We start from the raw sequence: 12,972 nt of genomic DNA, 5'->3' as shown, positions 1-12,972 counted from the left end.
AACTTGTTTTGTGGTTGTCAGATTGATTAGTTTATTTCACAGAGACCTTGCTGCAGCAATAGGATTAAGTTAGTGTAAATAAGTTATTTCTAAGTAATTCAATTTCTACATTTCCTGAAATTCTGGATGAAGATGATGAGTATCAATTATCTTTCAGTCAGATTATCGACTAATCTGAGGCTGTAGAAGTAAAAAGTTACAATTCAAGAGAATTGTAACTTTCCCATCAAAATTGAGAGGCACTTGGGGCGTCATGTGGTTCACTGGTTAGAGTGGGCGCCCTGCACCCAGAGGCTGCAGAGCTCAACGCGGCCATCCCGATATCTACTCCTTGGTTCCTTTGCTGCATGTCGTCACCCCCTTCTCTCTGCCCACTTCCCATTAGATTGTTATGAAAAACAGGTCACTAGTGCCAAAAGGAATGCTTAAAATAAGTTGTGAAGCACTAAAACCACTTGTTTTAGTGATTTGTAGTTTTGTACCATCTACCGAGCCCTTACTGTGACTGCAATGACTCACAGGCTGCAAGATGACCAGCAGCTCCTGCGGCAGGTTGTCCTTCTTAGTTCTTCTTAAGTTGTCACAGGAAGTTCAACCTCCGCTGGGTTTTCTCCACTCTATAAGTGTGCACCCACAGAAACGGTTCATGGCAGAGTTAAGTTCATGTCTGTGGGTGGGTGTAAAGAATGAAAGGTCATTATTATGTGTTTATTTAATAAATTAGTGCTAAAGAAAAAAAAATTGGAATTTGGTTTGGAATCTTAACTTAGTGACCTAGATGTCATGGATTTAATACGGACGTTTTTATTTCAGTCATTGCAGCCTTTATTCTGGATTTCGGTGATACATAAGAGACTTGTCTTTCACCGCAAAGACAAGTCTCTTGTCAGATCTGACTTGGGAAAAAAAACACCTGTGAACATTTCTGGGTCGGATATGAACAATCTAAATTGTTTCAGTAGAATCGTTGTTATAAACTACGGTGAGGCAACGTCCTCAGTGATGTTCAGCTCTAAAAAGCATTTTAAATCTGATCTAGAGCCATAAAACGCTCACTGTTCTTTGCCTTTGACTGCATCAGGCAGCAGTTCTGGGTCTACCGAGCATAAAATACAACACCTGGATAACTCATCACATTAAAAAAGGGACACTAAGAACCACACAATAGGTTTATGGCAGCTGAATAAATGCATTGCTTTTAAAATTCACAAATAATGCATGAATACATGAGAGAAACTGTAACTGAAAGCTGGAACCTTTCAGGCTGTCCACACTTATTGTTGTGAATTAATAATGCAGTAAAATAAACTGTAGTGGATCACTGTAACCATCAGCCTAGCGGGACTTTTCCGCCATTTTTATTTCAGTTGTTACATGCTGTATAGAAACCTTTCCTTCCAAGATTCTGTCTTATCTTCTTTTTTTCTCCTAATTTCTTGACAACATTTTGTTTCCAATGTTATCCACCTAATTTAGCATCAGGAAGAAATGACTTGAGTAGGTTTTGCAAATGTGACATGGGTGTTGCCTTTCAGTGATTTTGGATTTTGGCTGAGTGTGCATGTTGAACTAAAAACAGTGTTAAGAATCATCAAACCACTCTCACACCAACCATCAGTTCTCCTGCACAAACAACACCAGAGTCACGCATTTTTAAAATGCAGCATGTAAATTAGTTTGACATCATGCACAGAGACTGGGACCAGAAGCAGCAACAGCAATGTTTTCATACAAAGCAGAAAACTGAGAAATATTCACTGCAAATGACCTTTGAATTATTCACCGTCTCACACGTCGGTACTGTGCCGTATTCTGGGACAGCATCAAGCAAGAAGATCTATTGAAGAAGTTCAAGACAAGCAACTTCATTCTGAAAATAAAATAAGTGGGTTTCTGTTATAAAACAGGCCACGTGCTTCACTGAGCACCGTCACACATGGCAAACAAACCAAAAAGAAACACTAAAACAAGAACAGTAACTGGAGAACTAAAAGCAGCACCTGTCTAACTGTAAGTAGAAATAATTGTTTTTTCTTTTTTTAGTTTGCATAGTTTACTTTCCTGAATATTGTCACGCTGTCTGGGTGTTTTGTGTACCATTATTCAGTCTTGTAGTGTCTTGTGTTCATAGTCTGCTGTATTAATCTCGTCTGTTCTCCTGTTGTCCTCCATTTACTTTATCTTCAAGTAATTTTCTGCACATCTGCAAATTTTGTTCATGTTTAATTTACTTTAGAGTTCTTGTTTCAGTTGCCTGCTTGTTCTGCTTTCCTTGTCCTGTCCTGTCTTGTGTCTCTGATTTTCATCCAGCATTATTTCATAGTTTAATTTCTCATCCTGGTTATTGTGCTCTGCATTTATGAAGTTCTCTTCCGGTCATGTTCTTTAAGTCAGTTTCTGTTCGACTCCGTCTTTTGTCTCAAATTTTCTAATGTCTCATCTCTGTTTCGTTATTGCTTGGTTCCTGTCTTGTTCCATGCTTTGGTTTTAGTTCAAATCACTATCCAAGTTAGGTTTTGCTATGTGTCTTAGCAAAACCTAACCTCAGTGTGAAAAGGCCTAAGTTGACTCGAGCTCGAATTGGACATGTCATGCAAAATTCACTTTGTAGTTCTTGAATAAATGTTTGCATATAAATGTCTAAGAGTGCAAAAATGTTTAAATGTATTCTCTCTCAGTGCTGCATAGATATCTTTATATTCTTTTTGGGTTATATTTTTTCAGTTTGTTCATTTTTCTCTATTCGCTATACTGTTTTTCTTGACTGTGACATCACTGCATTGCTGTGGAACTGCTAAACAAGGTCATGAACTTCTGACTACTCAGTTTTGTGAATCCGCCATTTTTTTTTTCTCAGTGATTTTATAGTCCAAGTTCAGTTATGGCAAAGGTACAAGTAAATGAGTCAAAATGTTCAGTTCCGGCATGTATTAATAAGTATGAGGACTATAAGTAATAAGTGAGGGTTTACTGATTTAATCCACCACTGCAGGTGGATTAAGTCTGGCAGCCCACCAGGCTTTATTTGCCCCCCTGCAAAGTTACGTCTTCCTTGTTTTTGTTTTCATAAAAAAGTGCTTAATTTTTTATTGTTGACCCACGCTGAGCATTTCACTGGAAGAGCAGAGTCGTTCCTAACAGATGGGTTTATGGTTGATGTATTAAACTGGAACAAAGCCGGGAGCGCGCACCAATCACAACATCGGCAGCGTCTCGGTGCTTTGGCTGTCGCAGGTTGATCTCTGAAGTTTACCGCGGCACGGATTACATGCACATCCTGAGACTCAAACTTGATTAGCCTAATATTTTATTAGTAGGCGAGTTATGCTATTCTATTTCTTGGATGTGCTGTTTGAAATGAACAATATCAACTTATTTTTCATCTTTCAAGGGCCGAAGCATTTTTTATAATTATGCTTAAATCCAGGTAGGAAGGGGTTTAAAATTTCTTGTCTACTTCAACACCAATTGAAATTTAAAGTCTTCTGTTTGCTTATATTGTGGGATAAAAGGTCTTGGAGGGAATGACATTCTGGATGGTTCTGCAGGAGTATAAGAAATCCCAGATCTTACATTTAGATTTGATTTCACTCAATCCCAAGGGAAAAAGTTGTTTGACTTTTTTCTGTATTACACAGCACAACTCCCAGGACAAGCAGTACAGAAATAGTACAATCTTCTTTTCGATGTCATCTGTGACATGGTAACCCTAATCAGGCCATGTGGAAGTCCTCTGTGGTTGACAATAATAAAACATTAGAGCCACATCCAGGAACAGCAGCTCTATTTCATGCCTGATATCCCACGTCTTGGAGAAAATCTACAGAGTGCCCTTCTCTGTGGAGAAGTGTTCATAATTCCTAAAGATAATGTGGGGAAAAAACCCCCCTCTCATATAACAAGGTTTCACTTGTGCCTTTTAAGGTCTTAGTGACCTTTTAGGATGAGACGCATTAAAAATAGCTTCCTCTCTGTCCATTGCAAGCACCGGGCAGAAGCTGTTAAAATATCAGGAAGACTGATGCAACTTCTGTGTATTCAGCAAAGGACACATGTTTGGCTGATCTAAAATGCAACAAGCAAACTACGTCCTCTTGGAGCTTCTTAGCTCTGATCTTGTGTCCTTCTAACCTAAAGTACAATTATTAGATTGCACAACATAAAGTGGTTGCACACGGTGTTCCTGAAGGAAACCAGTCACCTTTTTGTGGAACAAGGATTAATCAAAGCGAAACTCCCAGACGATACGTAGTACCACAACTTCTACATTTCACTCCGCCGCAGCTGCCAGGATTTTCACCAGCGTTTGGTGCGCACCAGAACTTTTCTGGTTTTGTAACAGTCGCTGCGCCAGTCTATGTACATAAATCTTTGCACTGCACAAGAGTAAGAAGAAAACAAAAGAGTGCACAGACATCAAGAACTCAGCGTCGAGAACGGATAATTCTCCACACCGCCCATTTCCAGTAAGCCGCTGGCGCCTCTGCGTGTTGTACACGCCCCTGAACTACCTGTGTTTATCAGAACTTTTTATATTATGTTTGCCGGGGAGGAGAAGGACAGAGAGAGTGCAGGGAGTAGCATATATTAGCAGATAGCATCTTCAGGCTTGTAGGATAAGTAAAATAAAAACATCACTTTGTGTTTCTGAAAAGCTTGACTTAAGTGAAATATTACACTGCTTTTATAATTTATCATTTAAGGACCAGGCCTTTATAAGAATTCATTATATACAAAGCCTATTGTTATCTGGAATAAATTCAACTATGTAGAAAGGCGCTAGCCTGATGCTATTAGCATGTAGAAGTGCTAGCATAGCTCGGTAGCATAACTTACTCACTAGAGCTCTGCTGATACAGGAGTTAGGTGTTGTGAAGATGGCTAGCCTGTGATGATAGCTGCACAATTAAGGCTGAAAAATAGGTTACCCCAATGTGGAGGTCCGTTCATATGATTGGCTGAAACAAGGAAGCTATCTGATTGGTTGCTGATCATCCAATCAGATAGACCATTTATTAAAAAAAGACTGAATTTTGAGACATCAGGGGAGTCTCAAAATTCACAAACAAATGCAGCGAAGAAGCCAAAAGCAGCTTGTAAATCAAGATATGTGGATCTCGTCCTGTGCATTTATTAATTTTTTGCATTTGTGAATCTTAGTGCTCAACATTACTACAAGACTTATTTTAAGCTGTTACTTTGAGCTTTTTTTATTTATTTATTTTTTACAGGAATATGTGGTCTCCCCATGGGCATAATTATATTCTTGCATAGACAGTCTATTCCATAAGACAGTGAACATACATTTCTAGCAGTTTCTTTGCGTCCACTTGAACAAATCATATGCTTTATATTGATTGTTATCAAGGGACGTGCTACATGCAAAAAAAGAAAAACTACAACTTGTGAAAAGTTTTAGTGGGCTGGTATTTTCTCCACCAGCCACTTCGGCACTCTCTCACAACTGATGGACAAAGGACAGTGCTAGACGAGACTAGATGACTGACAAGACGGTAGACAAGAACTCGACAAAGACACAGAAACACAGGTGACATTAAATACACAGAGGGTAATCAGGGAACGAGACACACCTGGGAACAATCAACACGGGAGACTCAAAAGACACAGAAAAACCCAAATCGCTACACTGCCGGTGGGTTGTGCTGTGCCCTGTCTGACGAGTCGTCTCTGCATTTCGACTGTCCGCAGCTGAAGGTGACCAGCTGGAAACTGAAGTTAATTTTAATTTGCTCTATAAAGTGTTCATGTTACCAATATTGATGGATGTGTTGCGAAACAATCCATTATTGTGACCCTGAGAACCCACTACCAAACCTGACCAACCGTTAGAGGACCGGCCTCTAGTCTCTACATGTCACAGTGTAACAAATTCATCAAAGCTTTTATGGCAACCAAAATGCTGTTGGTGGTCACACCTTAATGATCTGAGTGCTTGTGAAGGCCTCAGGGCCTCAGTGCTCATCTGTCAGTATTCACCATCAGTCTGTCAAATCACAGCAGTAATGTTGTAGTGTTTCCATTCTGAAGGTCACTTTCCACTTTAACGTGACAGGACAAAGCAAGGGGCTTGTGTCATTTCAGGCCCATGCGGGTCTGACATGTGCTTCCCCTGATGCTCAATCACTGTGATTTTCCGTTTCCCGCTCAGGTTTTGTAATTCTGCTGCCCAGCTTTGCAGAGGCAGGTGGGAAGTGATGAATGTGGTGGAGACTCAGGCAGGTGGAAAATGATGAATGGCAACAATCATGTCTGACCATAAGTAGAGGCCGAACAAAGCAGCAGCACAATGAAAGTGATTAGTGGAAGAATTCTGTGAAACATTATATTTTTAATATTTTTGTTCACATGAGTTGCTAATTGATATGTCTTCTCTGTCTAAATGCTGTTTCTACAATCAGTAGCTTCTGTTTACAATTTGACTGTGTTTGTATCTGAAAATTTAAGTCGAGTTTACTGTGTGTAATTGTGCCATGTTGCACTGTAGTGCTCCGTTCGTGGGAACTTTTGTTAGAAACTGTACCGAGTACAGATAACACAACAGAATACATGCTTCCATTGTAAGGCAGAAATGTAATTTGTGCAACCGAGTCAAAGAAATATGTTTTCCAACCATCTATTATGTGTCTTGTCCCTCTTATCCTTCCAGTATCAGAGGAGGTTGGTGCCTCTATCCAGTGGGCATTAGACGCTTGGCGCTTCCCATGCTCAAATTTATGACCCCCAGCTCCTCACTGTAGCCAAATGTTACTTTTAGTTTTGTATCATTTTGTCTTTTTCTTCTTTTTTTTTATAAATATATGCTGTTTCTGTAAACAAAACAAAAAAAATAGCGATTTTTTTTTTTTTACCTCCTTAAAAACATGAGAAAGGTTCAGCCTGGCGGTGGGGCTACTAAAGCACGGCGGGCTGCCAGGCCTATAATACACTGGAGGAAACCCTGCAGTAATCTGAGCAGTCTTTCACTGGTTTTCACCAGTGCAGAGAGTTTTTCTGAGATAATGGCTGGAAATGCAGCAGCTTTCTGTGGACTTTACCAGAGGGGACAAGAAGCCCTCTGGTAAATTTCGGGTGCGCTTCAGCACACCTGCTCGAGGTCTGCCAGTAAGGACTGTGCTATTTGCTCCCATTTATCCTGGCAAGCGTCCGAACCCTGGCGAACAAAATGGATGAACTGCTCTTTGTCAGCACAATAAATTTGACAATCTGCATATCTGCCTCCCTCTGCTTCACCGAAAGCTGGCTTGGTAAACAAATTCTGGACAGCGCACTGATGCCAGAACATTTCAATTTATAATTGCTCATTTTGTTATGACTTTATTATTACTATTACAGTTTTTTTCTTCATTAGCAAACAATATTTTCTTCAAAAAATGTGGTTTCTCACAAGATTTTCTGGGAAATGTAAGATGGCTGTTTGTGTTCATTTTTGAAATTCTGCTATGGGTGCCATTTTTGCCCAGTCTCTATTTGTTTTTAACGTTTGTGAAGCACAGCACCCACAGTGGTTTGCTGAAATCCCAAAGTAGCAGAAATCATTTCCAACCTGTTCCAGACAGACGGATGTCAATAATTTTCTTTTGCATCTGTTTTTTTTTTTTTTACATTGGCATATGACGTGTTGCTTTTTGAAATCTTTTACTTCCATGCTGTTTATGAGCTCTTCTGTAATCAGGTGGTAAATAGACCTGCATATTACAATGAAATTATGTTTTAGTAAGTGAGTTTGTTCAGTTTTTTCCTCATTCATACAGTTATAAACAGTCTATTATATTTGTCTAGGTTATCACTTTGTTCTCAAACATTTTGGTGCAACAACTAATTTGCAACTCATTCTTCACAGCACTTTTATTATGCTGTGTTTCTTTAAATTATCGGCCAAAGTGCGTTTAGCAATTGTCTTCAGAAACAAGAGAGGAAACACGAGCACCACAGACACCATAGAGGCTGAACAAAGGGTAGCAACTGAGTAATTATACGTCCTCACCTTATTTGACCCAAATATAAACAGTTACCAGTGGAAGCTCAGTTTTTAAAACATGAGTCCAAGTGTCTTCTGGGTAATCATTTTCTTTGAAAGCTGAGTTCTGTAAGAACAATAAAACAAGGTTTGCTCTGTGTATTTTGCAGTTTCTCTTTTTCCTTTGAACTCTTGTAAGTCAGAACTGCTATTTACACATTTTCTCTGAGCCATGAAGGATTTCAAGCTTTTCACATCCTGTGAAAGAGTTCCAGTGAAAACTCACCTCCATTCATACGCAGAAATAACAAAATTGTCTGACTGCATTCAAGGACGATTAGATGTTATTGTTTCCTGTTAAAATGCAATTATGTTCTGCGTGCTCAGGTCATTTACCTTTCGGTTCTCTGTGCAGGTTCTGTTTGCACTATGATATATGAGCTTCCTGGCTTGCAGAGTTTTGGAGGTTATTGGAGTTTTAGCTTTGATCACATACCTTTTCTCATTGTAAGCTGAGATATGTAGCCCTCAGAGATTAAAACCGAGAGCTCCTCTTTCCAATTTTCACAATATACCAGCTTTGCAGCTTTTTAATAACATTTCCTTTTCTGCAAAATGTGCAGTGTTGGATAATGTTCCAGTAGCTTTATCCATAAGAGAATGATTAAACCTGCTGCCAGCCACCGATAGCATTAGACAGTCAGAGCAAAGATAAATCACCTGTACGTCTATCAGCCTTATTGTCAAAAAATGAGAAAATGTTTAGTGATTATGTGATTAGCAGGGCAGAGAGCAGCCTGAGACAGTGGGGATATCAGAGGGCTTTATTAGCCTCATTAAGTCAGATTACTGCTGAAGGTCAGCTTTTGAACATTGTATCTACATTTCAGAGTAGCCTCATTTGTTCAAACTGACCTTCCCTTTATCTTCTTCAGAACAATAAATAACACACTGCTCAGACTGCAGCGTCCTCACTGGTTGGAGAACAGAAGTTGTGCATGTTTAATTGATGAGCTCGTCAAAAACGTCATGGTTGGACAAGACAACAGCTGTAAATATTCTGTAAATCTGCTGTCTGGAAGACGTTTACAAGCAACTTTTGTGCATGAAAACATGGGATGTTAGCAGGAATACAGAAAATAATTCTTATTCTGAGAGAAGCAATGATATTTGGGAAAGATGTCACTGTTACAATATGAAGAGTTGCATGTACAAAATGTCAATATCTGTATATTTTACTTAGTGTGAAACCTGTGCATGTTTGGATGAACACAGAACTGATATCCTGGCAGGAACTGAAGAAAGAGACTAGGTCAGGTGACTCCCACTTATCCATGAGCTTGTGTTTCCCTCTTATTCACATGTTCCTCACCAAAACTGTCTCCAAAGTCCAGTTCTGATGCAGTAACTTTTTGGTCGAGTCAGGTCTTGATACGTTGCATCACATTTGTTGAGTTTCTACTGGGCAATTTGTAGCTTTAACTTCTGCACATATTGTGTGTGGGAGGTGAATCCATCCTTACTTAATGGCAGTCCAAAGGCTAAGTTGGCATCCAAACATCGGCTCATGTGGTGAGTATCCTGTAACATGCAGTTGTAGGCATGCACTAGCAGTTTTACAAAGTCTCTCCAGTGAGTTTTTTTTCCTTTTCAGTTAATGTTCCCACCATGTCCAGCAGTGTTCAATGAAAGCGTTCAATGGGATTTCCTCTTGGATGGTTCTTATTTTGTGGATGTTGGCCATTTTGCAGAGCTCTCGAATGGTTGGTGAAAATCTGAGCCCTGATTACTGTGCAACTTTTCCGGAATGCCGTAATGCACAAGGAAATTGTCCCACAAACACTTGGCAACAGTCTTGGCTTTTAAAAAAAATATTTTTTCTTTTCTAAATAAAGTAATTCATATTCAATATGACACAGAAGCTGCAGCGTATCCTCCTGACTACCAGAAGTTCATTTTTGCCCTCTGTAGAGGAGATTTCTAAACTTGAATATCTCCCAGCCCCTGCATTCTACTGAATTAATTCATTTTGGTATCTGGAGGACATTTAGGGCTTTTCAATGATACCACATGTGAAGGGGTGGGACTTTTGTACATACCTTTTTCTAATTCATAAAAATGGCGTTCATCAGTAATAACACATTTTATAGGAAGAGACAAAGTGCATAAAACCTTCTTTTTACCTTACTGTAGGTAATAAAAGTGGGATTTTAAAAAAATTCTAATTGGACAATATTTCTTTTCCTGGTAGCATATGCACCGAATCAGTGACGGATGTATGTATCGAATCAGTGACGGATGTATGTATTTCAGGTATTTTTGGGGCTAAAAAAGACATAATTCATATTCAGTCTGACACAAAAGCCATTTGTCACAGAAAAAAGTCACAGAAGCTAGAAGCTGCTGCCACGGCCTGCCGCCTGTGGCAGCCTGTGCCACTGGCAGGTCATGGCAGCCACGGCAGCCGACACCAGAAGTGCTGCTATAGCTGCCACTGCCACGATTTGAGCCTGCCGTCTCTCATTTGGTAAAACTCTCAAACTCAAATGTTTTCACAGTAAAGACAACCTCTGTTTACATCAACAACCAACGTCTCCATCCACTTTACTTGGAAAAATTAGACTGGTGAACGCCAGTGATGGGAATCGACGGGCCATTGTTAGATCTGTTAGTTTGGGTTGTTTGCACAAACTGAGAACAATTTATTCCATAATCCAGCCTATCATCAGATTTCCTAGATTTTCTCTGGTTGTTTGTTTAAACGCTTACTTTATGCCTGAGTTAGCCTTACTGTACCTCGAAGCCATGTAGTAATTATGCAGACAGACAATGTAAATCAGCAGGCTCCTTAGGGGATAAAAACAATGAATTTTAAAACCAGGCCTTTACCTTCAGAGACCACCCCAACTATATTTCACTGTGGTGCTTCCCAGCAAAGGGAGCTTCATTCATATCAGGACTCTCCCTATAACTAGAGCGAGTTCACAGTAATGGCTTCCTGTGGGACGAGTAGGAAACAAAGCTGCCAGAAGAAGATAGTCCTCTGCTCTCACAAGTCCAATCTCCTTGTAAATTTGCAGCAGTGTCAGAGGAACTATAAAGTAGATACAGGATTTACAAGCTGTGGGACGGAGACAACACACCTTTGAGTTATTACACTGAGCAAAAAAAAAAGCAAGAATGAATTTATATTTTATAATCCAAACTAGTGAACTCTTCTTCACTGAGGGTCATTAATGCGCGTCAGCTGTAAACTATTTTGTTTAGTAAAGCAACATACAAAAAAGCCCATTATGTATAAGTGATCTATGTAGTGTGGTCTAATTGTGGTTAAAAGGTAAAAAAAGTAACCTGCAGTATATCCTAATGATGGCAAAGGCAAGAACATAATGAGGTCATTCAGATGTAAAGTCACTTGCAGAGCATAACTGGTGCAGCTCACACTTCTTGGCACAGCTAATTGTAGCCTAATTCCATTTTGCATTATTTAATATAGGAAGATGAAAAGATGAGCTTTTAATTCTTAATTTTTTTTATTACAAAATTGTTCTCTGAATATAGTACAATAAAATTTTACTGGGGTTTTTGAAATGCCACAAATGAAATGTGCTGCTACTTTGTATGAGTGTTGCACAAAAGTCTTGTAATAAATCATATGGGGAAAAAAAAAATATATATATATATATATATATTATATATATATAAATCAGGAAAATTGATCAAATGTCAATTGAATCTGAAAGTTCAATCGACATTTGTCTGGAAAGTATTCACAACACTTCACTTTTCACATTTTGTTCTGCTACTGACAGATTTTAAATAGTATTAAATTAACCTCTCCTCAAACGTCTACACTTAAATACCCCATTTTGAAAATGTGGACATTTTTTTTTACGTTCGCAAATTTATTAAAAATAGTAAACCAAGAAATTATTCATCGCTTTTGCCATGAAGCTCAAAATTGATCTGGTTCCTCTGATCATCCTTTGAGCTAATGCTACAGTTGTTTCCTGGAAGTGATAATACGCAAAGTTCAAATCCCCTTGTGTGATGTTTTTTTTTTTTAAACTCGGTATACAATCATTTATTTTTATTTTGTGTCTTTTGATGAAAATGCAACAACTACATCTAATATTTTCTGGGGGTGCTATGACTTTTCCAGAGGGAGCTCTAGAGCCCACCTGGTGCAGCCACCGTCTCTCTCCATGGTCTCTCCAAACTCCTCCCATGCCCGAGTTTTTGCCTCAGCAACCGCCTGAGCCGCATGCCGTTCGGACTGCTGGTGTTCCGGGTCAGACCGCTGGTCAAAAATGAAATAATGAACATCAAAACTGAGCGCTCATCATCCATTTTTTCCATTTTCTTTCTGTGCACTAAATGGGAAAGCGGATAATGAGCCACGAATCCAATTTTGGTCTGGTAAATGAAAACTGAAAAAACTAGTCTATTTTCGTTTTTTTCATTTCAAACGACAAAGGGTCATTCTCTGAATTCGGTGCATTTTGTGTCCCACATTTTTTGAGAAAATCAAGAAATGGAAATATGCATGTGTCTTTGTAATGTAACATGCAAATATATTTTAAAAATCATGTTTGGAAAAAATTTATGGCTTGTTGAAGTGTAGAAATCAGCCAAATGAGCATGTCTCCACTGACCAATGTTCGTTTTTCAGTGAATATAAAACAAGTAAAAAGTAGCCAGTAATTGCAAGTTATTTCTACTAATAAAACATTTTTAGGTTTTTTAACCTAAATAAAAGAAATATCATTTATAAAATCACACTTTTTAATCCGGTCCCTACAGTTTTGTTCAACCCCGTAACAGCGTACCAATCCCTCCTTTTTCTAAATAATGGTTCAGTCCAATTTCCTCTGCATCCTGGAAGTGACATCACTGAAGTCTCTTACTGCTCTCTCCACCACCAACCGGTAAGGCCGCCCTTTACATCAGTCTAGTGACGGGATGAATCTATTTTTTTATGTCACATGTTAAAC

This window comes from Poecilia formosa, unplaced genomic scaffold (assembly GCF_000485575.1).
Source record: "Poecilia formosa unplaced genomic scaffold, Poecilia_formosa-5.1.2 Scaffold658, whole genome shotgun sequence".
NCBI lineage: Eukaryota > Metazoa > Chordata > Actinopteri > Cyprinodontiformes > Poeciliidae > Poecilia > Poecilia formosa.
This window is presented reverse-complemented; position numbering follows the sequence as displayed.